The following is a 24948-nucleotide window of genomic DNA, read 5'->3' as shown; positions in this document are numbered from 1 at the left end:
GTCAATTAAACTAAAACACATACTTAAAAGTGAATTGCTTTTCCAATCAGGACCTATCTTAGTGTTCACCTTACAGCAGTAGCATAACTAGGGCAGAACAAACAAGGCACCAGCCCTGGGCCAGACTGCCAGGGGGTTCCAGAATTGCCCCTTCAAGAGTCTACCATGCAGCCCTGTGCTGCCCCTGTCAAAATGCATCAAAAGTAAGAATCGGGGCGGGGGGGGGGGACAGGCAATGGAACATTTGAGGACTGCCTAATATTATTGCCCTGCTACCTAGTCTGTATGATGAATGACTGATGCCTTCCTCTCAACCTCTCAGTCTTGCATTCTAAATTCTGGCATTTAGCACTGATTGCTTTTGCATTCTCTTCCAACCCAGCCAACCCCACTTCATAATATTGGATTGGAAAAAAAGATTCCTTTGCTCCTGTGGATCTCTGGATGAAATCTGGTTACCTCACTGAGCAGAAGGCAACCCAACTCTTCTCAGTGCCATGCCAGCCTTGCCAAAGGTTGTGCTAAAACGTAGAACTGTATATCTGTTAGCAGTGCCGTTCCAGTCTGAATAGTTTCTACTTCTCTCGTCTTCTGTGCACTGAAGTATATAATTGTATGACTAGGTCTGGAAGAATATTAAAAGGGACAGTGAAGATTAAAGGTAAATAGGTTTGGTAACAACACAAATTTAGCATTCACTATTGTTGCTGAAGCAGACTGAGTAAAATTAGGGAGGAGTAAATAGGATTTTGGAATGAATCTTTTTAAATAATTTGATTCTCATTCTTGATGGACCACCAAAAAGTACTTGACCCCCACAAAGGTCATCCTTTAAAAACTCAGCAGTTAGCAACAATGGTCAAACAGTACTGTACATATGAACCAAATGCTATCACAGTATTTTCTTGTATGAGGATGTAACAGGACCAAGCCCCAGGGGTGGTCATGGCACCTCGTGGTGGCCCTGCAGCTCCTGCTCTGCTCTCGCTCTAGGGTCACTCGCTTCTTTCCCACCACACCTTGATGTTCTTTAAGTTTGGAAAAGGAGCCTGCCCAAGATCCCTAGAGTGTGCCTTATTCTGTTTTCCTCTAAGTTGGCCCCTGTAGCCTGTATTTGCCTCCAGGGCACCTGTTATCTTATGGGCTAATTTTGTGGCCTCCAATTTCCCCTGTAGCCATGCCCATGCCTCATAGATGTCATTATTCATTGGCACTTGGCCCCAGTTTCATCTCCCACCTCAGTGGGCTTCTATGTCCCTTCTCAGTCTCTGTCCCTCTTGGGTACTGTGGTTCCTGACCCTGGCTCCACTCCTCTCAGGCACTGGGTGCTTTGATCCTGTCTCTGTCTTTCTCTCACTCTTTTGCTGGGTCCCTGGCCCTAGTTCTTATCCTCTCAGGCTACACTGCAGCTTGCACCCTGCCCAAGCCTCACATGCAACTCTTGGACCTCCTATCTCTCCTATCAGTCCCAAGCTGGTCCACCAGTTTAACTATAACATACGAATAAACCTTCTGGCCCTAACACAAATTCTCACTGGGTCTGAACCCCAAACATCTGCTCCTTTGCTGATTCCCAATACTTCCCCCTACCCTGAGTCCTATACCACTGCTAGCCAGCAGCTTTCTACCTGCATGCTCAGGGTAGTTCAAGTGTCACTCAAAGCTTTCAGTTTAGCTTTCACTTATCACAGGATGATAGCAGAGGTATAGACAATCAATGCAGAGCAACTGCTATATGTTAAGTCCCTGCCACCTCCTACCTTGCTGCTTGCATTTTTGTCCACGTCCAAACCCCTATAACCCAGGGTTCAGCCTCTGATTTATTCAAAGGCAAAACTACTTTTTATTTTTTTATTTGAATTTAATTCCCGAAGACTTTCAGTACCTGGGTTACTTACATTTCTTTTCATACTGCAGCCCCTCAGATATGAACCATCCAGAGTGTTTGTTCTACTCAGTCAGTTGATGGGATAACTCATCAATTGGATTTCTTGTTGAAACAGAGATTGAAATTTGTGTCCGAGTCAGTGAGCAAACTGATCATCCAGGCATACAAACTCACTAGCATCAATGATTGCACACAATAATAACTAGTTCTAATGCAGCATACTAACAATTTACAGTAAGATAGAGAAGGAAGGATAGTGGATGCTTTTCCAAAAGTTCATGTTACAATCTTATGTGAAATCTGATTGTGGGTTTACTAAATGACAAAGACATTGAATGGGGTTACCATTACTACTGATATATAATGTATACAGTTTCCATTCCTGCTAAAAATAAGGGTACATGAACTATTTTACATATGTTATATTTCTTGATGTTTTTATTTTTCAAATAATAAAAATACCAATTCCTATACTACTCTATGATTGTGCATATATTTTCCCATTAGTCTATTAGGAAAATGTTTACCGTAAAAAGATGAACTTCTGTGGAAGCAGTGGCAAAATCAAAAGTCTTCTACTGGAAATGCCCTGCAAAAGGCCCCCCAAATATTTAGGTTATATGACTTAGTGATATTATGTGCCATGGCTGAGCACAGGGGCTGCCTGTACCTGTACTCCAACATGTTCTAATTAGAACACTTCACAGCAGATTCAGTTAATCTCAATTAATTGAGTCTGCTCTGTGTTCCAATTAAAATGCTGCAACATTGCTGCAATAGCATGTGTATTAAGCCCCCGCATATTTACAAATGGTTGTGGGACGCTTTAACTAAACCTCACCAGATGAGGTTTAGATAAAGCGTCCTGTGGCCATTTTTAAATGTGTGGGGACTTAATACATGTGAAGCTGCAGCATTTTAACTAAAGTGGCTGCCCAGAAACTGCTCTAATTAAAATGCTTCCCTGCCACCTCAGAGTATGTGTATAGGCCACCCGAGAGGAAGTCTCGCAGGTTGCTAAGTTTCAAGCTGTATAAGGACCTATACATCAATATCAACACTCTGAATTACACATAGAAGAAAAGAGAGAAAAAGCAAAATCTTGGGAGATGGGATACAATGTGATCCTTATGGGAAACAGGACACTCCATTCCGCATTAGAAATCCTAAAATGTAGTCTCAGCCAGAACTCACTGTAATAATCCCAGATGGATGTAACAAAGACAAAGTCCTCATCAGGAAAATAAATTGTCACAATTGCAGCATGCACTAGAGACAGGATTATGATCACTTCTGTCCATTAAGTCACCCCAAACTCTGGCTATCCAGGATACCTCTTAAATTCATTGGTTGTTTTAAAGTTGAGGACATTTAAAGTCAGGAAATATCAGTTTTTGTTGTTGAAATGTAGAGATTCAAAGCTAATGTGGTTGAGACATTTTGGCATCTCATCTTATAGCTTTCTAAACTTCATTTGTCTCAAACTCCAAGCCATTATTTTAAATACTGAAAACTTTGTAAAATCTAGAAGACAACTGTCCAGCTTCTGGGCTGTGGGGACTGCATGCTACCCAGACTGCACCCACCAGGCTGCATACTGCACACACTGCATGTGAGCCCCAGGTAGGTTCCAGATAGGCCTCTGGCATAGCACAGTTTGCCTCAGCTTGTATGTGGAACAGACTCAATTAGTCAAGTCTGCTCTGAAGCAGTGGATCTCTGGCACGTCATGAGACAGAAAAGTAAGTGTATAAATGCCCTTAGGTACTAGATTTAATGTGCATTAACTAAAAAGCATTAATATGCATGTAGACTCGCCCACTGAGAGGCAGGACCGTGATGACAGGAATCAAAATCAAAGAGTGAACTGAGTTGCAGTTGGCTGAAGAGTGATGTATGATCCTTGTTGAATGAGAGAATGGTCATTTTTTTCTATGCCTAAATAAATTCCATGCTCAATTAAATGTTCTCTATTACAGCAGCTTATTGTCTAGTATTACTCATTCCTTCCATAGAACACTTTATGTTTCTAGGGCTAAGTACTGTTTCCCTGAAGTCAGTGGGTAAGTTTGATATTGACTTCAGAGAGACCAGGATGGCTTTTAGAAAATGGGAGCAAAACATTTCCATTGATAAGAGTGGATGTTAGTATAGCTGTGAGAGAGTGTGTGTGTGTATGCATGCATGCATGTTCGCTATCCACAACTGACATTTGGAGTTTCTGTGAGTCATTCAGCAGACGGGATAAATGAGTGGGTGTGATGGGAAAGAGATGAACAAATTTTACTGAAAACCTTGATAGCTGCCTGGGAGATTAACAAAGAACAGGGTCTTCATGACAAGTCTGCAGTGACAGAAGACTGTATCTTAAGGAACTTTAATTCATGAAGTTCCTTCCAGGCTAAAATAGACATTTAGGGTAATATCTAGACTGGAAAACTAGAGACTTGGACAGAACTTAGATGCCTAAGTACCAGAGCACCCCTACTCCACAAAGCCCCTTAGGTGCCTAGAGTCATTTGGAGCCGACATTTTGGCTTGCTCAGTTCCTTAGTGGGAGCTAAACATAGGCTCCTGTACATGCTTAAAAATACTCCAGTGTGAGCAGCTAGGCTTCTGACTCCTGCCTGTATTTTTTGGGTTCCAGGATGGAGGTGAGGTAGAGCCTACATTCCATCTCAGTCACCAGAGGAGCATTATAGGGCAGGTGTGATCAGTATGCTTATAGTACATGCCACCATGGCTGTTAGGGCACTTGGCTGCAAAGGACTGGCTCTGAGTTCTAGGCCCAGCTCCCAGGACCATTTATGCATTATCTATTAGACAGTCATTTAGTGAAAACCTGAAATAACAGAGAACAGCAACCAGAGCCCAGGACTCCTTTCATTCAGATGAGTGCCCTAACTACTTGGTTACACAGGCAGGCTCCTTTTTGCTACTAGCTCCCTGGTCCCATAAACCTTGAAATAAAGGGTACTACCCCAGCCTAACCTAGCCTAGCCTAGTTAGGATCTGACTGGTTAAGTCACTGTTCAGGTTTTGAATCCCATCAGACTAAAAGTAGCATAGAGCCCAGAGTCTCCCACTTCCTGGAGATGTGGTTTAACTAGTAGCCCAGAGTATCCAATTCAAATGAGTTGGTGGACTAGATGCAGACTGCATGGCTTCTCACGGGCTGTATGACCTACTTTTGGATCCAGCCCATGGGTCTTCATGCCCTGGCTGTTGGCAGCCATAGCATAAAGTCCTGTGGGCTGCATGCTTGACACCCTTGCCCTATATTACTGGGCAAAAGGTGGGTGGCAGCACCTCATTTACTATAATAGTGAGACTTGCTCCATTAGAAGGGTCCCTACCAGCTGAGGAGGACTCCAAGCTCTGGGTTGCAAACAGAGACTTGTATGCAGCCCTGGGTCAGGCACTTAAGCTGCAGTGAGGGGCAGAGGTCCCCAACTCAGGGTCCAGGAAGAGGTGCTGAACTCTCTTTAATTTGGGAGCTAACCCTATTTCTCTAAATCACACTTTTGGGGCCAGCCATTTAAATTGTAGGTGCTGTGATGTTTGAATTGCATTTAATTCATGGAGAAATCTATAATTGGAGACAGGTTAGATTTAGTCAGTTAAATTATTACCAAAAAAAAGTGCCTGCTGTGATAATCCCATGATGATTCTTCCTTGACTACTGCCCTATGACCATCCAAATTTAGGCTAAAAATCTCCAGTTCTAAGCACTATGGAACGGTCCACAGTACCTGCCAAGGCCGGTAGTAGTAATGGGTTTTTTGTTTTTGTTTTTGTTTGGGGGGGAGCTTTTTTTTGAAGTCTCAGATTAGGCAGGCCAGAGGTTAGTACAGAGATGTGAGCTCTCATGTGCTTTGTCATCACAGATGTACACCGTATTTGAAAATCTGATCCCTTCCCTGCCTTTCCATGATGATTGCTATTTTTGGTATGACCATCCCCTGTATCTCTGCCCAGAAACTGCATAACAGAAATGTCACTTTAGTAGATCTATTGTATTTTTGTGCCTGTGAAAGAATCTTCATGTTTACGTATTCTAAGACTGGCTGACATAAAGCCTTGCTGTGCAGAGAAACAAAAAGCCATTCTACTGCAGCTCCTCTTCTTTCCTAGGAACAGCACAATGTCCTGCAGGCAGAAATCCAGAGTTTGGTGGTTCATTTTTGTCCTTCCCCACTTTTTTTCAAAATGACAAATTTGGCTCATGCATTCTACACATGGTCTCCCAGGAAGCTTGTTCATGTCAACCTCTTAGTCATACTGGACGAAATAGGAGATCCTGCTTATGGCATTTGCTTGCTTCTATCAGCTTTTGTTAAGCTAGACATGTCTTCTTGTTGCTGAATCCATGCTGGATGTTCCTGATCACCTTGCTTTTCTCTAGGTGCTTCACAGTCAATTCCTTGAGGACCTGCTCCATGATCTTTCCAGGTGCGGAGGTCAGGCTGACTCCTCTGTAATTCCCTGAATCCTCCTCCTTCTCTCTGAAGGCAGAGGTGGTGCCACCTAGCAGCCACTAATTCCACCTCTCACTTGGTCTCATAAGAGTACCGTGCTGATACCACCTGGCACTCCTTGCTGAAATATCCACTGGTGCAGACTCTATCTAATCCACTGCCTGGAGCTCAGCCCTTTATAGCCTGTCTCATTTACCAGCTTGATCTAGGTAAATGGCCCACAGCATTTCACCAGCTTTCCTTTGCTGGCCCTCTGTCAACTGTCTGCTCCTTTCTTAAAATTAACATTCCTGTCTTAAAGTAACGGGGGCTAGGGACTCCTGTTACGGGCAAAATATTTGCTCTTTTCCAATCATCTGGGACCTCACTTAATCTCCAGGAGTTTTCAGAGAGGATAGCCAATGGCTCTGAAATTACCTCAGCCAATTCCTTCAGTAACTAGAATGCATCCCATCTGGCCCTGCCAACTTGTAAGCATCTAACTTCTTTCAGTAATCCCTAACCTGTCCTTCCACTACTCTGAGCTCTTTGCTTCCTTTCCTATTTTTGCTAATGACAGCACTCATCATCTGGTAGCTGCCTCTATCTGTGAAGACTGAAGTGAAGAAAGATGTTGGATACTTCAGGTTTTTTTCAACATCCATAACTAGATTGCCTTCTGCATTTTGTAAGGGACCTTTGGATTCTTTGGTCTTCCTTTTCTCTTGACATGCTTATAGAATCCCTTTTTATTGTCTTTTCTGTCCCTTGCCAGTTGCATCCCAAATCATGCCTTGGCCTTCCTAATTTTCTCCTTGCATGTCTGTGCAAGTACTATGACCAAGTTCCCACTTTTGATGAAGTTTTTAGGTTAGTAGTTTATATCTAAAATTGCCTGAGTTTTCTGAAGGTCCTTATACCAGCCTCTAATCTTTTTCTTGTTGATCACACCAAATATGAAGAAGGATGAGGAAAAGGAAAGACACCAGGGGTTTGTTGTTTTTTTTACCTTCACCCTCAGTACAGCAGAAAGCAAATTCTGACAGGTGTCTGTCTTCTGTCAGTATTTGCTACTGGATGTACATTTGAAAGAAAAATAGTAATTTTGAAATGAAAATGACGCCCATCAGAATTTCCCATCAGCTGTGAACCTAATCCATATTGTTCTCTTTTGGTAGCAAAGTAGATCAGTAAGACAGCTCACTTTTACAACTCAGTAAAATCAAGAATGGAAGAATTCTGCAGTATCATGCCACTGGAAGCTTCTGCAAGGACATCTTGACATATATGTTAGAATAAAAGAAGTTTTCTTAAAAAACATTACTGTTAAGTTCTCAAACATTAGCATGTAGCTACAGGACACCTGCTATATGGCATGTGGAACATACCCTAGAAAGCTCTACTGTGGGAGGAAAAGTAAGAGGAAAACAGAGGAGTCAGCAGCTTATATCAAATTATATAAGGGGGCTGTAAAAGAAGCAAGGTTATGGTGGGATGATTCCTACAAGATGCAGACAAGCAAAATTAAACTAATTAAACTGAAGCTATGATGCAGAGTTAAAGATAAATTATTTCTCTGGTTATGAAATTAACTTGAACACAGCGGGATACTAAAAGTAGATACAGTCCATTTTCTTCATAGGCGCTCCTTGATACATGGATCTGTTAAATGGAATTTAAAGGCAGCTAATGGGGAAAAATTATAAAAATCTGATTAAATACATAGAAATAAAGAGCATAAAAATAGACACCCTCCAAACTGTCCATTCAGCAAATGATTTCTCTCCTTACATCCTATGGTATGTTTTAGCAATCAGTATATTTGCTAACATAAAATAAGGTTATTAAAATATTTAGGTATGGAATTGAAGGAAATTACATTTGGCAAGGCATTAGCCAGGCACAAGTAGTTTATATCCCTGTCCTTGTTTCTTTAAAAAACACTGATGAAGTCTGGTATGATGAAGTCTAAGTATAAGAAATTATCCCAGTTCTGGAGATGAGTGGCCTGCTCAGAAATCAAAGCTGTAACAGCAATTTGTATGAATCATGGCTTCAAAGAAACAAGGGAGATGACAAAAGTAATAGCTGTACTTGCTTACAATAGACACCTATTCTTGCCCTTGTCTGTAGTTTACTGACAAGCTAATCAGCAACTGCTGCAGATCTAGCTCAGTGTCTCTGGCACCATGAAACCATTAGGTCCATAAAGCCCTGGCTGACTCTCAGCTGCTACTTGTAGCATCTACTGGCATTCAGTGTGTCAGACCTGAAGACTGCAGTGACTTTCCTCTCACTGGAACTGTAAATAAAAGGTTCTTTCAACATGATGCTTCTAGGGAAGTAGTTAGGGTGTGGCTGATGGGACAATGTACACTGAAGTCCTGACTCTTTGGAGATTGGTATCATTCAGGCACCCAAGGGCTCTTATTTTAGAATAGTTGGGGAAAGGAGGTAGTTGCTATTCCTCTCATATTTTGGGCTAAGTGGTGTTTTCCTTGTTTGCAAAGGAGTATTGTTGCACTGGATGCTGGAACCCAGACAGTGCCATAGCAACAAAGTTTGCTGGCCAGAGCAAAGCCCACAGTGGCAGCCTGCCCTCTCCCTGCATCCAGATGTGGAGGGCACATGCCCTCCACCATGCTTGCCTGGGAGAGTACATAGCAGTGCGATCCACCCTTCCCCTAACCCTGTGCTCCCACAAATGAGCTGCTCGCAGCTGCATCCCACGCACTGCCCTGGCTGGGCAGCACCTGTTAGCGCCCCTTTGCTTTGAAGACCAGAGCGGTCACCCTCCTTACCTCTCCCCTTGCTATGGCACTGAACCCAGAAAAAATAATGGGAGAGTGATTTGAATAATTTGGCACTCAGTTCATTTTACCTATTAGTGCCTTGTATTGTAAATCACTAATGGGCTCTGTTGATAACATACAAATGGGCTTTCTTTATAATGCTGGTTTATTGTCTGGACTTTGGGCTTATAAATGCAGTAGTCTCAGACAAGTCCAAAGCCCTGGTGGATAATAGTCTGTTATAATCTTCTTATCGCAAAATCACTGTTGACAGTCTCTGTTATAAACACATATTATACCTGACTGAAAAAAGGGCATGGACAGTTTTTTCCAGGTTAGGCCGGAAAGAAGAAAGAGCCTATTTAGTCATATAGTTAATAATAATCACATTGAGTTACCACTTCATTTATCAAAATGTGTTCAATGCCTGTTTTACAACAGCTATGTTACAGCATGGGCTCTGATGAGCAGTTCTTTAATAGTCTCTCTCAATTGGCAAACAACTTATTTGATTAACTGCATGTTTGGTGGGGAAAAAATGCTCCTTTTCCAATGGATGTGGCTGTCTAATCATTGCTTGATGTGTTGATTCCCTTCAGCACAAACTAGATCCTTAGCATTCATTTGAATCCCTAGTTTATGACCATTTACAAGGCAGCATTACTCTGTCTCCTTTTAAAAATATTAATAACTCATAAACATAGGTGTTTGATCAACTTATCTTTGGCATGGTGCTCCAGATTTCAAAGTAGCCTAGGCAACTAGGGCTCATTTTTCTTTTTTCTGCTTTTTACTGTTAAAGAGGCGGGGAAAGGATGGAAAATAATGCAAGACTGCACTCTTTTTCTTGTTTAGACATCTTCATAGAATGGCTTACTACCTCTCTCTGGTATTTTAAAAATAAGGTGACTGCCAACTTTACTTCTAGGCAATCATAATTCAGTAACCTCTTGCCAATTCATTTCCAATCTGGCACAAAAAACCCTGGCTATGGCTCTGGATGTGCTTAACTGTGGAGTAAACTAATTAGCTGTGGAGTAAAGTGTCACTATCTACACATGCAGTGGTATTAGGCCACGGCAAACTAATTAATACTGCCATAAGATAGTACTGTTGGGGACAGTACTATTATAAAGCACAGTAATTGACTGTGATTAAACGCATGTGTAGACACTGAGCATGGGTGTAAATTGTGTCCAGTCAGCCCAGATAGCAGGGGGCAATACTCCTGCCTGCCACTTAACCACATGGGTCCTTATTTTCAGCACCCTTGTGCCCCAGCCAGCTGTACAACGTCTCCACCTGGAGCCTGGGGCTGACCCCCTGTAGCCCCTGCCAGCCCGGCACAAGCAGGGTATGAGCGGCCGTGGCGTAAACTGTTCTGCCTCAGCTCAAATTGCTGCTGTCCTGGGTGCATGTGTAGATGCTGTACCCAGGAGTAGTTTACTCTGGCTCAAACTGCTCCAGAGTGTTTTGCTTCAAATTAATTGCACGTGTAAATGCACCCTTTATGTTGGTCTGAGACCCAAATTTCAGATAAAAAGGCCAGCTTTCCTCCATCATTTTATTACATAAACATGAGAGCAAACACATTGTATTAAACTAAAAACTTGAAAACTCACTGGCTAGATTTGGCAATGAGCAAAAAATATCTGTAGCTGTCCCTTGCAGTGCTGATAGCTGAAATTTCAGTCTTCCAGCACAGGACACCTTTACATAATAGAGCGAAAACAAGACACTATCTATCATTCTGCAGTCATGTCTCATTCTGGGAAAGGGAAGAGTTGCTATCAGGTTGGAAAGTGTTTTTAGATTAGTTTTTTAATTAAAATAATTGATCTCCTTTTGAAGAATCAGAGGCCGTATGGGCACTTCAGTAACTCTGGCTATTTGAGCATCTCTAACAAGGGTGGAACTTAAGGAAGTTTTTTCCCACTGTATGTCAGGATTTTGGGTCCCAAGTACATTGCTGAGAGAAATATGAACATCTAGCTTCCACTGATTACAGCTCTATATGCTCCAGATAGCAAGCTTCCAACTAAGAGGTGGCTAAGGGTCATAACCTCATCTGGACTCTGTGGGTGCTTCCTTGAGGAGCACTGAGTGTCATCAATTCCTAGTGACTTCAGTGGGACTAAAGTGTGCTTAACCACTCCAAGACTCAGACCTTGTGAGGGTAAGATTGAAACACAAAAAGTATTTCCAAGCATTCTGCTTTAAATTGCAAAAGAAGATGTCCTTGTGCTCCCCTGGTTGAATACTCCATAAATTAAAGCATGCCACCTGAACTATCACAAATCCCATTGCATCTTGATGGTGATTAATTACACAGGTGAGCGGAGTCCCACAACATTTCTTGGGGATTAATGGCAGACTTTTCCCATTCTTCTGTTTGGTCATCATTTCCCTGGGAATCAACCTCATTGTGATCCTTATTGCTGTTACAATATTATTTGAGAGGGGAACAAAGATAATTTTTTTTCTTCTCTTCAGGCAATACCTTCCTCCCTGTGATCATCCAATATCAAATTCATCGGGCTGGCCATGTCCTCCAGATGTTCAACTCCAGACTTCCTAAGCCAGTTTTATTCTTCTAGCTCATTTAGCTCAGCCAAGGCTTAAGCTCAAGAGGAGGGAAGAAAAAGTGTTTCAGGGATGTCCTCAAGGCCAACTTAAAAAAAATTCAACATCAATGTCAGCTCATGGGAGACTATTGCCCAGGATCACCCCAAATGGAGGAAGAGTCTGCTGCAAGGATCTCAGTACTTTGAAACCTCATGACAACAACAGGAGATGGTAAAGCGGGAATGGCAAAAACAGTGTGTCATGGACCAGATCAAGAATCCAGTGCCACCCACCCCAAACAGAAGCACACGTCCAAGCTGCAATAGTTTGCCAATCTCAGATAGGCCTCATCAGCCATCTTTGGACACACAGATAAGAAAGTCATGGAAGACAATCATCATTGACTGTGAGGGATCCTCCCTGTTATGTCCTGAGGTAAGTCTGAGCTTGAATGCTATTGTTGCTAGTGTATTCTTATTCACTTATATAGTCAGCATTTAGGCACATGGGTCTTTCCATTCACTTCAGTAGGACTGTTTCCATGTGTAATTTTGGGCTCATGTTGTAGCACCTATAGCTGTTTTTGTGGGGGAAAAAGACATTGTGGTTAATAATCATACTGAATAAGGATTCCAGGTTCAGGCCTATGAGAATGAATGTTTTTTTTCTAGTGTTGTTGATTGGCCTGGGATGTGCTTTTTGAAAGAAATCTAAATTATTTTTCATTAAAGCAATGTACATTTGCCCAGGAAAATATAATGCATCTAACAAAGTACATCAGGTAAAATAATAGTATATTGGATGCAAATAACTGCAAAAATGCTACAATAAATTATATATTTTGAATGCAAAAGGTTAGAAACTGATGCAAAAGTTAAGGTTTTTCCAAATGCCATTAACCAATCCACAATACCCATTTAGTAGCCTTGCCTATAATACAAGCTCTTTGAATATAAAAACAATGAACAAAATCTCCTTTGAATTATACCTGATTTACTTTAACACAATTTACTTCAGTAAAATAAGTATGAAAAGACAAATAAATGTCTGCAAAAATGAATTACTGGTTGGCTGGCTGCTTCTCATCAAGCTAGTACCCTCTACAAATTGGTTCAGGTCTTGATAATGGTGTAAATAGTGGGCTAGGAACAGTTAACAGGTTAAATTATATGCAGTTAAGTATGTATATATTGCGAAAGGAAATTCCTGTAATAAAAGTGATAGGTAAGTGTCTAGGTAATACTGAATTAGAATTCCATTAAGGAATTCATATGGCACTGCAAACCACAAAAGCTGAGCTCAAGCGGTTTATCACTAGAATCCTGATACAATTTTTATTGTGCCTTATTTTTATTCATAATGTTCCATTTCATTATAATAATAAGCTGACAAACAAGCTCTGAGTGATTATTACAGGGAAGGCTGAGCATGTTCGAGTTAAATAAGAACTGACCTTAACCAAATAATCACTCAGAACATGTTGCTTATTATTCTTTATTACTAAGATGTACTTTCTAATGCATCACCATAACGTCCATAGGTTTCTAGGATCATAGGAAAGTAGGATGAGAAGGGACATCACAAGGTCAATTAGTCCAGTCTCTTGTTCAAGATGGGGTCAGCTCATACTACACTGTCCCAGCTGCTCTTGAAAATTTCCAAGGACAAAGATTCCACTATTTTTCTAGCTAGCCTCTTCCAGTGTTTGACCACCCTCATAGCCAGAAAGTTCCTTCTCATCCCCACTCTAAATTTCCTCTGTTGCAGCTTGGGATCACTGCTTATAGGCCTGTCCCCTAGGGTCACAATAGAAAAGCCCATTTTCATTGTCTCTGTAATTGCCCTTCAGATATTTGAAGCCTGTTATCAATTCTCCCCTCAGTCTTCTCTTTTCCAGACTAAATAAATGTACTTCTTTCAGCATTTCCTCGCAAGTTATGGTTCCCAGGCCACTAATCACTTTTGGTCCTCTGCACTGGGCTCAATCCAAACTATTCACATCCTTCTTGAAATGTGGGACCCAAAACTGGACATAGTACTCCAGGTGGAACTTCACTTAGCTTGATTTGCAAGTGATACTTCTATTGATAAATCTAGTATGCTGTTGGCTTTTTTGTCGTACTGTTGGTTCATATTCAGTTTGTGGTCTACTGCAACTCCAGGTCCTTCTCTGCAGTACCATAACCTAACCAATCATTCCCCAGACTGTATTTGTGCATGCAATTATTCTGTCTCAAGTGCAGGACCTTGCATTTGTCCTTGCTAAATTTCATCTGCTTAATTGCAGATTTTTTCTCCAGTCTATCTGGCTCATTCTGGATTGTAGCCCTACCATCCAGAGTGTCTGCAACTCCACCAAACTTGGTGTCATCCACAAATGTGCTAAGCATGCACTCAATCGCATTGTTCAAATCATTAATGAAAGTGTTGAACAATACTGGACCTAGGTCAAACCTCTGGGAAACCCTACTTGATGCATCCTTCCAACTAGACATTGAGCCCTTGAAGACTATCTGTAGACCTTGATGATCAAACTAGTACAGTGCTTTCATTTCATCTGTATTTCCTTAGCTTGTTAATGAAAATGTTGTCAGAAACCGTGTCAAAAAGCTTGGTGAAGTTGATGTATATAATAGCTACTGCTCCCCCCTGATCCACAGAACCTGTTACCTCATCACATAAGGAAATCAGATTGGTCAGACATGACATTGCTTATGCTGGCTATTCCTGATTACCTTGTTCTCCTCTAGACGCTTCACAGTAGATTCCTTGAGGACCTTCTCTATACTCTTTCCAGGTATCAAGGTCAGGCTAACTGGTCTATAATTCCCTGGATCCTCCTTCTTCCTTTTCTTAAAGATGTGTATTTGCCCTTTTCCAAATATCTGGGACCTCACCCAACCTCCAGGAGTTCTCAAAGAGGATACCATCCATGCTACCATGTAATGTTATTGTAGGTGTACTTCCTATATAATCATTCATACTTCAATGCCCACCCACACAAAACTGTAGATGCAAAGTACATTAATAGATTTATCAGTAAATAGGTGATACTCTACTAAAAGTGGTGTATGGTGGAGGGGGAGTAGTCAGGGATCAGGCATGCTCTTCTGTTATTTCTGCTTGGGGACAACAATTTCTGAATGTATTCCAGATATTTTTCTGCAGAAATGCTAGGGATATACATCTCTACTTCTCCCCAGAACTGAGAGGGGGTGAGGAGGAATCAGCTCTTTTTTTCATGATGTTTTGGGAGTTAAATTATTTTTTTTCCAGTGAAAAAATGCTTATGCTGTGAAAAGTAATCATGGATGCATTTGTGTAGAAAGACATTGTCTATTTGAACAAAAATGTTTCAGTAACTGCTTTTGTGGAGGTTTGCCATATTGTTTCCTTGGCTTTGGGACACTTTGCCATTTGGAAGCATGGTTTCTGAAGGTGCCTCTCTGACTGGGGCTGCCGTGCTCCTAAGCAAATTCTGCACAGAAGAGAAGAAAAGCAGAGCCACTTTACTATCTGTCAGGCCTTAAGAGGAGAGGAGTATCCAGTGGTCAAACTTTGTTAGCCTCTCAGCCTCTTCCAGCCCTCAAAGTGAAACCCTCAGAATATCCCTTCAGGGTGCTTTGGGTCGAGGATGTGAGGCAGAGGAACATACAGTGGAGGAAAGTACCTGATTCAAGGCGTTTTTGTGAAGGTCAGGTAGAGTGCTTTTCTTCATGGGATCACAACCAGACTTTTTGCTGTGCTACACTGGGGATCTCTTATTCTCTTTTTCTAGCTTGCAACCTGACACAATCATCTGACCCCCACTGAGCAATCCTTGCTGTAGATGAACAAGGCTTCTTTTTTTTCTGGTTCATATCAAAGGCAGAAAAGTGAATAAATAAATGTACTGTTCATCATAATGTTATATTCTGTCTGTCTTTCCCCACCAATCTTATAGTATCAAAAGGTTGTGAGGCAAACCAAATTTAGTGCAGCATGGAGGAAAAAGCAGAGGAAAAGCAAAAAATGAGAGAGAAGGTGGCTTCAGGGAAGCTATATTTATTCTACTGTTGAGAGACACATGAACTCAGTATTATGTCCTGTGAGTCTGGGGAAAAAATATTAATCTACTCAGAAGTTTGGTGTGAACTGTGATCTCCTTTTCACAAACATCTGTGAGAAAAGGTAATGGTTATAAGTTATATTCTGCCATCAAATTTAAATTAGACCTCCCTTTTTACATTAATGGAAAGGGCTGATTAAAAGTTCATGGCACAATATGTTTTCAGTAACATATCCAATATGTATAGTACAGTGGGCATACTCATCAGTGCCAGAAATGCACTTCACTTAGGGCAGCTGGACCTGTGATTACAGGCCATATTAAATAGGTACATTATATGGGATGGTCAGAACAAAAAACAAAGTGCAAGTATCTGGGACTAGTAAAATCATACCACAAGTAGCTTTCCATAAATGAAGAGGTTTTTTTCTTTTTGTTACTCAGTTGTTCCCCTTTTTGTCAGTTAGCAGGATAAACAACAGGACTGAAGTTTTTTACTGCACATGGCTCATTCCTTCCCTTCAGTTTTTTCCACTGTAAGGCTGAGATTGGGAGATTGGTTTGGGGATGTTGGTTATTTTCTGATACCCAATTGCTTTAGCTAGAAAAATCCAAGAGATATCTACGCTCCTTGTACGAGAAGGCTTTTGCTGAGTCTTCTTTATGTAGCATTTGAGAATAATTTTCTCCGGGATGCGGCTGTTTTCTAACATTATGCCAGCATGGATTGTTACTTTCAGAAGTGACCCTGGTCAAAAGAATCACAATGTTTGTTTTTCATTCTAATTTTAATTCTATTCAGTTCATTTGGGGTAATCAGCAGCTGAGGCAAACAGTGATGAATTAATAGATATCCTGTACTACGTGCATTCCTTATTTTATGTTCCTCCTCATGTTAGAAATAAAGAAACGTTTGGGTTTCAGACAAATAATTAAATGCAACTTCTTTAATGTGGGAGGTAAAAGAGTCTAACTGGACAGTTTTACCTTTTTCTGAGAATAAGATAAAATTACTTGGAATAAATTAGTTTAAAATTGTTAACTGGTCTATTTTTTCAGTTATGCTTTGACTTAAAGATCTTGAATTAAAATTCTTCAGAAGCACCTAAGGGATAGCCCTTAGTGTTTTATTTTAAAGGTGATTTAGGCACTAAAGAACTCAAATCTAACAACAAGTTAATGTAATGTAAGCTACTAAGGGCCAGATTTACCAAATTATTTGGATAGTTCCAAGATGCAAGTGTTTCATGGGTTGTTCTTGATATCAAGGAGAGTTATTCACATACCATAAGGCAATCCTCTGATTCTTAAACAGCTAAACAACTTGGAAAGCCTGGACCTATGTTCCTACTTTTGAAAATGGAATATCTATATAGAATGTAATGTTATCTATAGAACAGTATCTATATCAGGTTTCATTTTTGCAACTTCCAAAAATTTACTAAGAGCATTGCAAAATACAGTCAGTCATGGCTTTTTGTGAATTGCTTATGGTGCAGAGTAACAAAGAGTAGGGCAGGTTATGGGTGAAGAATAACAAATACAAGTCATTTGCTACCAACATGTAAAATGTACTGAAATCTGAGTCCTACAAAACTCACTTCTGTCTCTTAAGTTCATAAATTTATGCTGATGGGATTTTTGAACCTCACCAACACATATTTTTAATGTGTATTTAAAGAGGTGGGTTAAATTTATATATATATATATTTATTTAATTATATTTGGAAATACTTCTTGTATTCTTTTCTATCTGGCCTAGAAAACCAGGCTCTTTGAACTGGGAAAGTCCTACTAGATCTTAATTTCCCTTACTGCAATGGAACTGGAAATGGTTTAGCAGCCAAACTGTTTTAGTTTGGATGCTAAACTGTTTTCAGTTCCAGGTGAAGATGAACTGTGGCATATCTGCTGCTAGCAACCTTTCAAATACTGTATCGTTGGCTTAGGGCTTCCACTGTCATACATTTCTTCCTATTAAAACTTGAGTTATACCATCGTGGGTTTTGAAGTATATACACCAACATGTCTACGTACAAAGATTTGAAGTTATTTGTATGCAAGGTCCTGTATTTGGGTGATTTGTTTTGTATGTAAAACACACAGACGATTGGCAAAATCATTCATGATAATTAAGAACTTGCCCAACAGACTGCCCCAAAATTGAATTGAAGCAAACCTTTTTAGAAGTTCAAATATGTTGCTTAGTAGTTTTTTTAAAAAGCATTTTTGTACAGAGTATGTCATGGTAAAACATCCTTGCATCAATAGGAGTTGTCAACAGGGAGAGAAGGTTGCATGAGCTTCCTGACTATTGGCTATGTATCTGAACCAAACCCCTAAATCGTTAGAAAACAGATATGCTAGATATTGCTCTGTGTATGTATGTGATATAAAATTAGATTTAGACAGACGGAACAGGAAAAAGCGAAGACCAAAAATAAGAAATACAAGGAAAAATGTTTAAAATGTTGTCTTCCCAACAGTTGCCCATCTGGGGATAAATTGCTACTACTACATTTTATATCAACTGAATTTTGTATTGCTATAAAACATTTATATAACTCATTCACATGCTATGTAGTTACTTGATGCAGTTATTTTAATGTTTTCTTTCGTTCTGAAAAGAAAGGAAGCTTTTCCAGTTTTAGATATGCTGTTGTTAATAATATGGGTTTGTGCTCCCCTATTTAGTTGAATCATGACAACTAAAAAAAGAAAGAGAAAGTAAGCCTAAAATGAAAAGGTCTGAGGCATCAAAGGGCATACTCAGAAGCCAAAAAAAGATAGGACATGAAACCCGTTCAAAAAGATCAGACACATTTTGAAAGAGAGGAAGACTAAACATTACAAACGGGGAAAAAGCTAATACGCACAAAGAACTTATTGCAAGCTTAGTAAGTGGCAAACAAAACATACTGAACCCTTTTTTAAAATTACTTCTACTAGGACAAAAAGACGTTCAGAGAACAAAGTCAGTTTGTATTTCACATAGCCATTGAGAAAAGGCAATATGAATGGGACTGTTCAGAGCTAAAGAAAAACTAAAGGAAGTCAAGGCAGCAGCAAGAGTGAACAGGATGGAGATGAGATTTACACAAAGTGCATTCATGGTAAACAGAAGGTTAGATTTTTTTTTTCCCCTCAACATTTTAAAGACAATGCAGGGCTTTTGCAATAAGCCAGATAGATACCAGTGGAAGCAGCAGAGAGGGGTGAGCCTGAGATTCATGTTAGAAATGGAGTTTCCCTGCCCCACTGGAAGTCTAACAGCAATAAACGGGTTTGTCCTTGACTTTTTATTTCTATATTTTTTCTGATGAAAAATGTCTTGGTAATTTAAGGGATATAGATAAAGTGAAAGCTTTTCTTTCGGAAATCTTCAAAAGGCCAGACCTGGATTGGGTTCCTAGAAAGTTCCTGACGCAACTTGGCCCCAAAGATGAAAGAGAAGCCTTGATGCAGAGGTAAGACAGAGTGGTGTGACCTCAAGTCTACTGGAAGATACAGCCATGGGACAGGAAATGTGATTTGAGACTCTGCCACCTTTCAAATTATATCTCCCTGGCCCCTAAATCCAAGTGTGGGTTTTCACTTTCAGAAGGGAGTATTGTCATAAACTCCCTGTGTGGCGCAGTAGCTTCCTTTTAAAACCCCGTTCAGTAAATCATACTCCCTGCTATTTTGAGAGGGTGCAGAAAGACATGGAAGGAAAATCCCTGTTATTGCCTATCTCCCTGTTATACAACAGAGTGCATACATAGGCCACTGGTATATTTTTTAGTTAAGGTTTATAAATATTCGTAAAGCATAACTCTCTGATTCCTCAACTTTGATTTCCACATTCACATATGCAATTGGAGAGGAACTGTGATGACGTTCACTATCAAAATTAAAGAAGAGAGTGGGGAAGCCAAATTCATAGTGGGACCTTAAATGCCTCTCCTTCCTCTGAACACCCCAGAAGCCAGCAAGATTTCATTCATCTGAATGTTACTTTCCTCTCATCTCCCCAAGCAGCCAAGAGGAGAACAGAAGGTGAAGGCTTTTGATTCACAGTCCAAACTGAAGCTCATATGCAAAGCTCAGATGTTATAAAAGAAGAAAATTCAGTAATGAATTCAGGGCACATATGGCCTACAGGAAGCCTTGCGTGTTTTTGGATCTCAAATGCAAAGTAAACACTTTATGGCGCTGTATTAAAAATGAGCCTAAGTCCAGTGTTTAATCAACAGGCCCTTCTTTTTTCCAGGGCAGCTGTGTTATAAGGACCTGAAGGAAAATCCCATTAAAGTCAAAGAATACCAGCTCAGGGATGGTTTTCTGGCAGTGTATTTTCAGTGATGAGGAAAAGCATCCCAACAGCTGACTGGCAATACCACTGCCTGGGGCATGCTGTCCCATCTGCCTGATTCTCCTCCTGTACCAATGGAGTTATTACAAAATGAAATGCTGATGATCCAACAAAACTGAAGGCACACAGTGATAATAAAGGACATTGTGTTCAGAACATATAGGTGGAAATTTAACTTATAGTTTACATTTATTGGGCCAAAGAGGGGTACCCCAAATGAAGATCTAGATAGAGAAGCTCCACTCAGGAAAGGGGTTTGGTAGTCGATTCACTGCTGTAGACTTCCTAGGTAAGGGGACCCCTACCTAAAAAGGTTTTTTCCTAGTCACCATTCCTTGTGGGGTTGATATGGAGCCACCAGCTGAGGGCAAAGCTTGCCACTCCCAGCACAACCTCTGAAAGATGGCAGGTGGGATGAACGTGTCCCAGCCTGTAGAAAACCCAGCCTTGTCATCCAGAAGCCAGACTTCAGAAAGTCCCAGAAAGGTTTATGTTTATTACCAGTATTTGAATTTAGAAAATAAAACCATGTACTTCACAGCACAGGTTGTGCAAACCCCCAAAACGAATTTAATGTTGATGATGTGTTACCTTTTTAAGATTACTGTCTGACAAGCATGGAATGGAGAGTTACAGTTCTTTTATTCATAAATATATTTTTTATTTTAATTTTGGGTGCAGGGACTAAAGACTATGGTGATGGATACTAACTATATCTAGCTATATTTTGGGCTTTGGTTACAGCTGTTCTAAAACTGCCACTTATTTTCTATCAGACATTTTAATTTTTTTTCCAAATTCCTCCCCCTACCCTTTTTCTTTTTCCAACTGTCCCTTCATACCATACCCCAATATTTTTGGTAAGAATGTCTTATTTCAATGAAAATATAGAAAACATTCTGATCAAATGTCCATATTTCACCTCCCAAAATGTGTTTGGATGAGAAATCATTGATTGGCTGTAGTTTTCATATCTTCTTCTAAAACATACAGTATTGATTGACTACAGGTACAGGCAGCATACTTGGCTATGTGGAGGACTGCTCTCAATCTATAGGGCAAAACCTATGTTCCTGCATAACAAAAAGCTCGTCTCCCAGCAGTCAAGTCTCAGACAAGTCATCCAATTCTTTATTGGAAAAAATAACAGGGAAGTCTGATAGTGAGTCAGAGATGGAGAGTAAGAATGGGTCTGACTCAAGCATCAATCTTGTTATTGAGGAAGAGGAGAAAGATTACAGTCTCTTTCTTTCTTACTAACAATAGAGTGGGGGGGTTGTTTGTTTTGTATTGTTTTCTTATTTCTCTGTGAATCACCAAACATTGCTATCTGGTTAGTGAATTTAACAGCACTGCTGGCTGTATAAAACAGGCTGCATGCTAATGATGATCCTCTGTCAAATATGCCCTTGGTTTTGATTAGGGTGGGCTCAGTAGGGGGTAAGAGGGCAGATGGAGCAGATATCAGAGAGAAAATCTACAAAGCAATAAACCATTCTGACCCTCCCTTTTTGCTGTTCTCTTTGCTTTTTTTCTACTCCCCTCTCTCAGAAAGTGCAGCTGCAGTGGCAGATGCTGTTCGAGTTTCTGACATCCAACAGTAATTTGGTGTTAAACAGATTTTTTTTCATTAAAAAATATAGGTTGTTTTTTTTTTCAATGATGTACTTTCTTCTGGCAAACAGAGGCACTTAAGTGATGCCTGACCTTCAGGATGTGTTAAAATCTTAAAACTCTTGGGTCCCTCTGAACTCTTTCACTGTTACCACAAATGCACGTCATTCCAGCTGTGCAAAATATCTTCTTCCACCCAAGGCGGGGAGGAAACTGTACCCTGTCCTCCCAGACACCAACTTGGTCATGTTTATCCGTATATTGATGACTGCCAGATTTGGATATTGCGACACACTACAGTGCACAACAGGCAAAATAAACTGTCCTTACATTAAAGAGAGGTGCATCTTATTCATGGCAATCTACATACACTGCTTAGTTTTTTACATGCATGAGAAGTGGTTTGCAAATCCAGTCAAACACAATTTGACCCTATTAAGGATATATTTCATGCGATACTGGAATAAATTATGCCCCCTAGAATCCAACATATAACAGCCTAAATTGAATGTTTATTTTTCAGTTCTAGTACTGATCATTTACCACTATGTATTATATGTACTCTACCCATTATTTAAGGGTATGTTTCACTAGTTTAGTCTGATTGCCACTGTAGGGCTGCTCTATGATATTTCTTGGTCAATAAAATCATATATTGTTGGGATGTAGAGACAGAGTAGGTAAGGCATCTTGCTACAGCTGTAGTCATGCATTTAAACCTTGTTCTGGACTTCTGCGTAAAAGCTGTCCCCAGATGTAAAACAGTTTTGGCTCACTTTGGCGGGACAGTCAAAGGCATGCAAATATAATGCTAGACACATCACTCTTTTGAGTGCTATACGCTACAGAAGCTGTCATAGTAACTTGTTGGGCTAGTGGATGTGGATGCACCACTGAAAACCCATTTTCCATTACTGGGTCAGCTAACACCACTGTTGAAACAGTCCAGGTGAGATCCAAAGACAGGTTAAACATATCTCTGCTTCTTCCCTTCATCACCCATCTTATGGTTCCTTCTGGTCCTTCTTTCATTACTGTCTTCCAGTTATACTTACCAGGCGAAACACAAAATATTAATCCTTGTCAACTTACTAGGATGTGCTTTGATGCATAATACCTGTTTTTTTCTCTTAATCCTCACTCTTTCTTTTTAAAGATCTCTAGACAAATTTTACTTTCTTACTGCCCTCCAAAACCTAGTTGTTGGTGCTTGTTTATGGACTAACAGGCAGTTGCAGCTTATTTTTTTCATAAAAAAGTAAAGAAGACTATTGAGCAGCCCCTAGTTTAGTTTTTACACAAGGAAGTATGTTAAAAATAGCTGAAAGGGCCACATGCTGCTATTAAAAAAGCATCTTGGGACTTCAGGACTGTGCAGGACTGTGTGCAGTTTAAATTGCTACTTTTTCTTGTTCAAACCTTTACTCTTTCCACTCCTTCTCTTCATCTCCCATCTCCATAGGGTGCCTCTTCTTAGCCACTTTAATCTCCATTTTCTTTCACTGTCTGAGACTGAATAAAAAGGATATTAAGGGGGGTTTTGTGTGTGTGTGTGTTCCATGTGATTGGGTCCTAGGAACCAGATACTATTGTGTGTTGGTACCTGACTGTGACATAATTAAAAAGGACCAGACATCCAAGAATAATGTAGCTCTGGATAACCAGTATTTGAAGAAGAGCTAGTCTGCAATTGGGAACATTTTCCAACTTGGATCTAATCCCTTGCAATATTCCAACACATTTATGAAATATTATGCAATATATGATTTGTTGTCAAATTAGCTTTCATGATATCAGGACTGTAAACAAATCTATGACTAGAAAAAAAAACAGCCTCTAAGTGTCTCCATGGACATGTAACTGTTAACAAGAACAGATCCTAAGAAAATAGTTACTTACATGCATGTTTGCTGTCTTGCACATATATGAAGTCACAGTATTTCGTTTGCAAGAGAAAAGATTGGCTTCCCTGTTATGGATATGAATATTTCACCTTGAAAAACCTGAAATCATCTGCATCCATTGTATAGCCCTATAGCAGGATTAAGAAGTTAATTAAAAACAATCAACTAAACATAATGGAAAATGATTGCATAATGGCTAAAAGCGTTGTTTAAAACAAAAAATTGATTCATCATCATCCCTGCATTCTCTATATGCATCTTGCAACAGTCCTGTATTTCAGTGACTTGCACTGAAAACAAACTATAAAGCTTTTCCAAGTTTGCAGAAGTGTGACAAATAAATTCAATACCCTGGGTGGCAGTAGTGGCTGGGGTAGTGGCAGTGGCGGTAGCTGGGCTGGAGGCAGCAGTGGTGGCAGATGCCCTTCTTGCAACCTTTTAAAATCAGTGCCTGGGGCTGGTGCCGAGGTCACACACCCCTTGTCATCCTACTGAAAATTTGGTTCTTAAAGGGTTCCAGATAAGGAACAAGGTAGAAACAGTAGTTATCACTGAGGAAATGGCCTTTGTTAGCCAGTACCCTACAATGGCTGGAGTCTTTATTAGATCTGACCGTTAGGCATTTACACTGTAAAAGATGCCGTTCTAACCTAGAGTGAAAACAAAAGGTGGCATTTGTTCCCTTTCTGTTCAGCTAAGCATCCAGATTTGGTCATTTATATGGCATTTTTGGCCAACCTAATGCCAAAATTAGCATTTGCACATAGGTTGGCATTCTATTCTTGGGTTCACAGCTGTGCATGCATGGATAACTGTGCAGATACACAGACTGGGCATGCACAGGGGCACCTAGGGCACCTGTATGCACCCGTTGTGGATGCATGGCAGCCTCAAGCACCCACAAATGGGCCAGCTAAAACCCACGGGTTCTGTTCTTGAAGCTAAGACTAATAAAGGGCTACACAGTGTGTGTGTCCCTTTTTCACCCGAACAGCTCAGTGGCTAAGACACTCACCTGGGAGGCTAAATGTCCTACATTCTAAGCCACCCTGGTCCGAAGGGTGTCAGACCTGGGTGTGTCTGATTCACCAGTATAGCACTCCAGCCTCCCCACCAGAGTTCAAGCTTTACTCATAGTCTTCTCTGGCACCCCTTTTGAAGCTAAACCATTAACATACAGTCACTGGAAAAAATGAATGGAATGCAGTGCAGGAGGAAGCCTCTACCTCACTGGGAAGGAAGGGCCCCAGCTAGACATCTTATTCTTCCAGGCTAGTACCCACCTCATTGTGCTGAACACCCTCTGGCTTGCTCCCTTCCTCCTGT

The 24948-nt window shown here is 40.5% G+C and overlaps 1 long non-coding RNA gene across 1 annotated transcript; it reads right to left on the bottom strand.

Moving 5' to 3' along the window:
- Positions 1-246: 246 nt before the first annotated feature.
- LOC109300444 lies at positions 247-24003 on the bottom strand. Its single transcript, XR_002098235.1, has 3 exons — positions 23618-24003; positions 1899-1990; positions 247-625 (listed from the first exon to the last, which is right to left on the bottom strand). It is a non-coding gene; the product is annotated as an uncharacterized LOC109300444 (long non-coding RNA).
- Positions 24004-24948: the final 945 nt, after the last annotated feature.

Source organism: Gavialis gangeticus, unplaced genomic scaffold (genome assembly GCF_001723915.1).
Source record: "Gavialis gangeticus isolate Ggan-Ray unplaced genomic scaffold, GavGan_comp1, whole genome shotgun sequence".
NCBI classification, from domain to species: domain Eukaryota; kingdom Metazoa; phylum Chordata; order Crocodylia; family Gavialidae; genus Gavialis; species Gavialis gangeticus.
The sequence above is the reverse complement of the archived record's forward strand: the minus strand, read 5'-3'. Positions and strand labels throughout refer to the sequence as shown.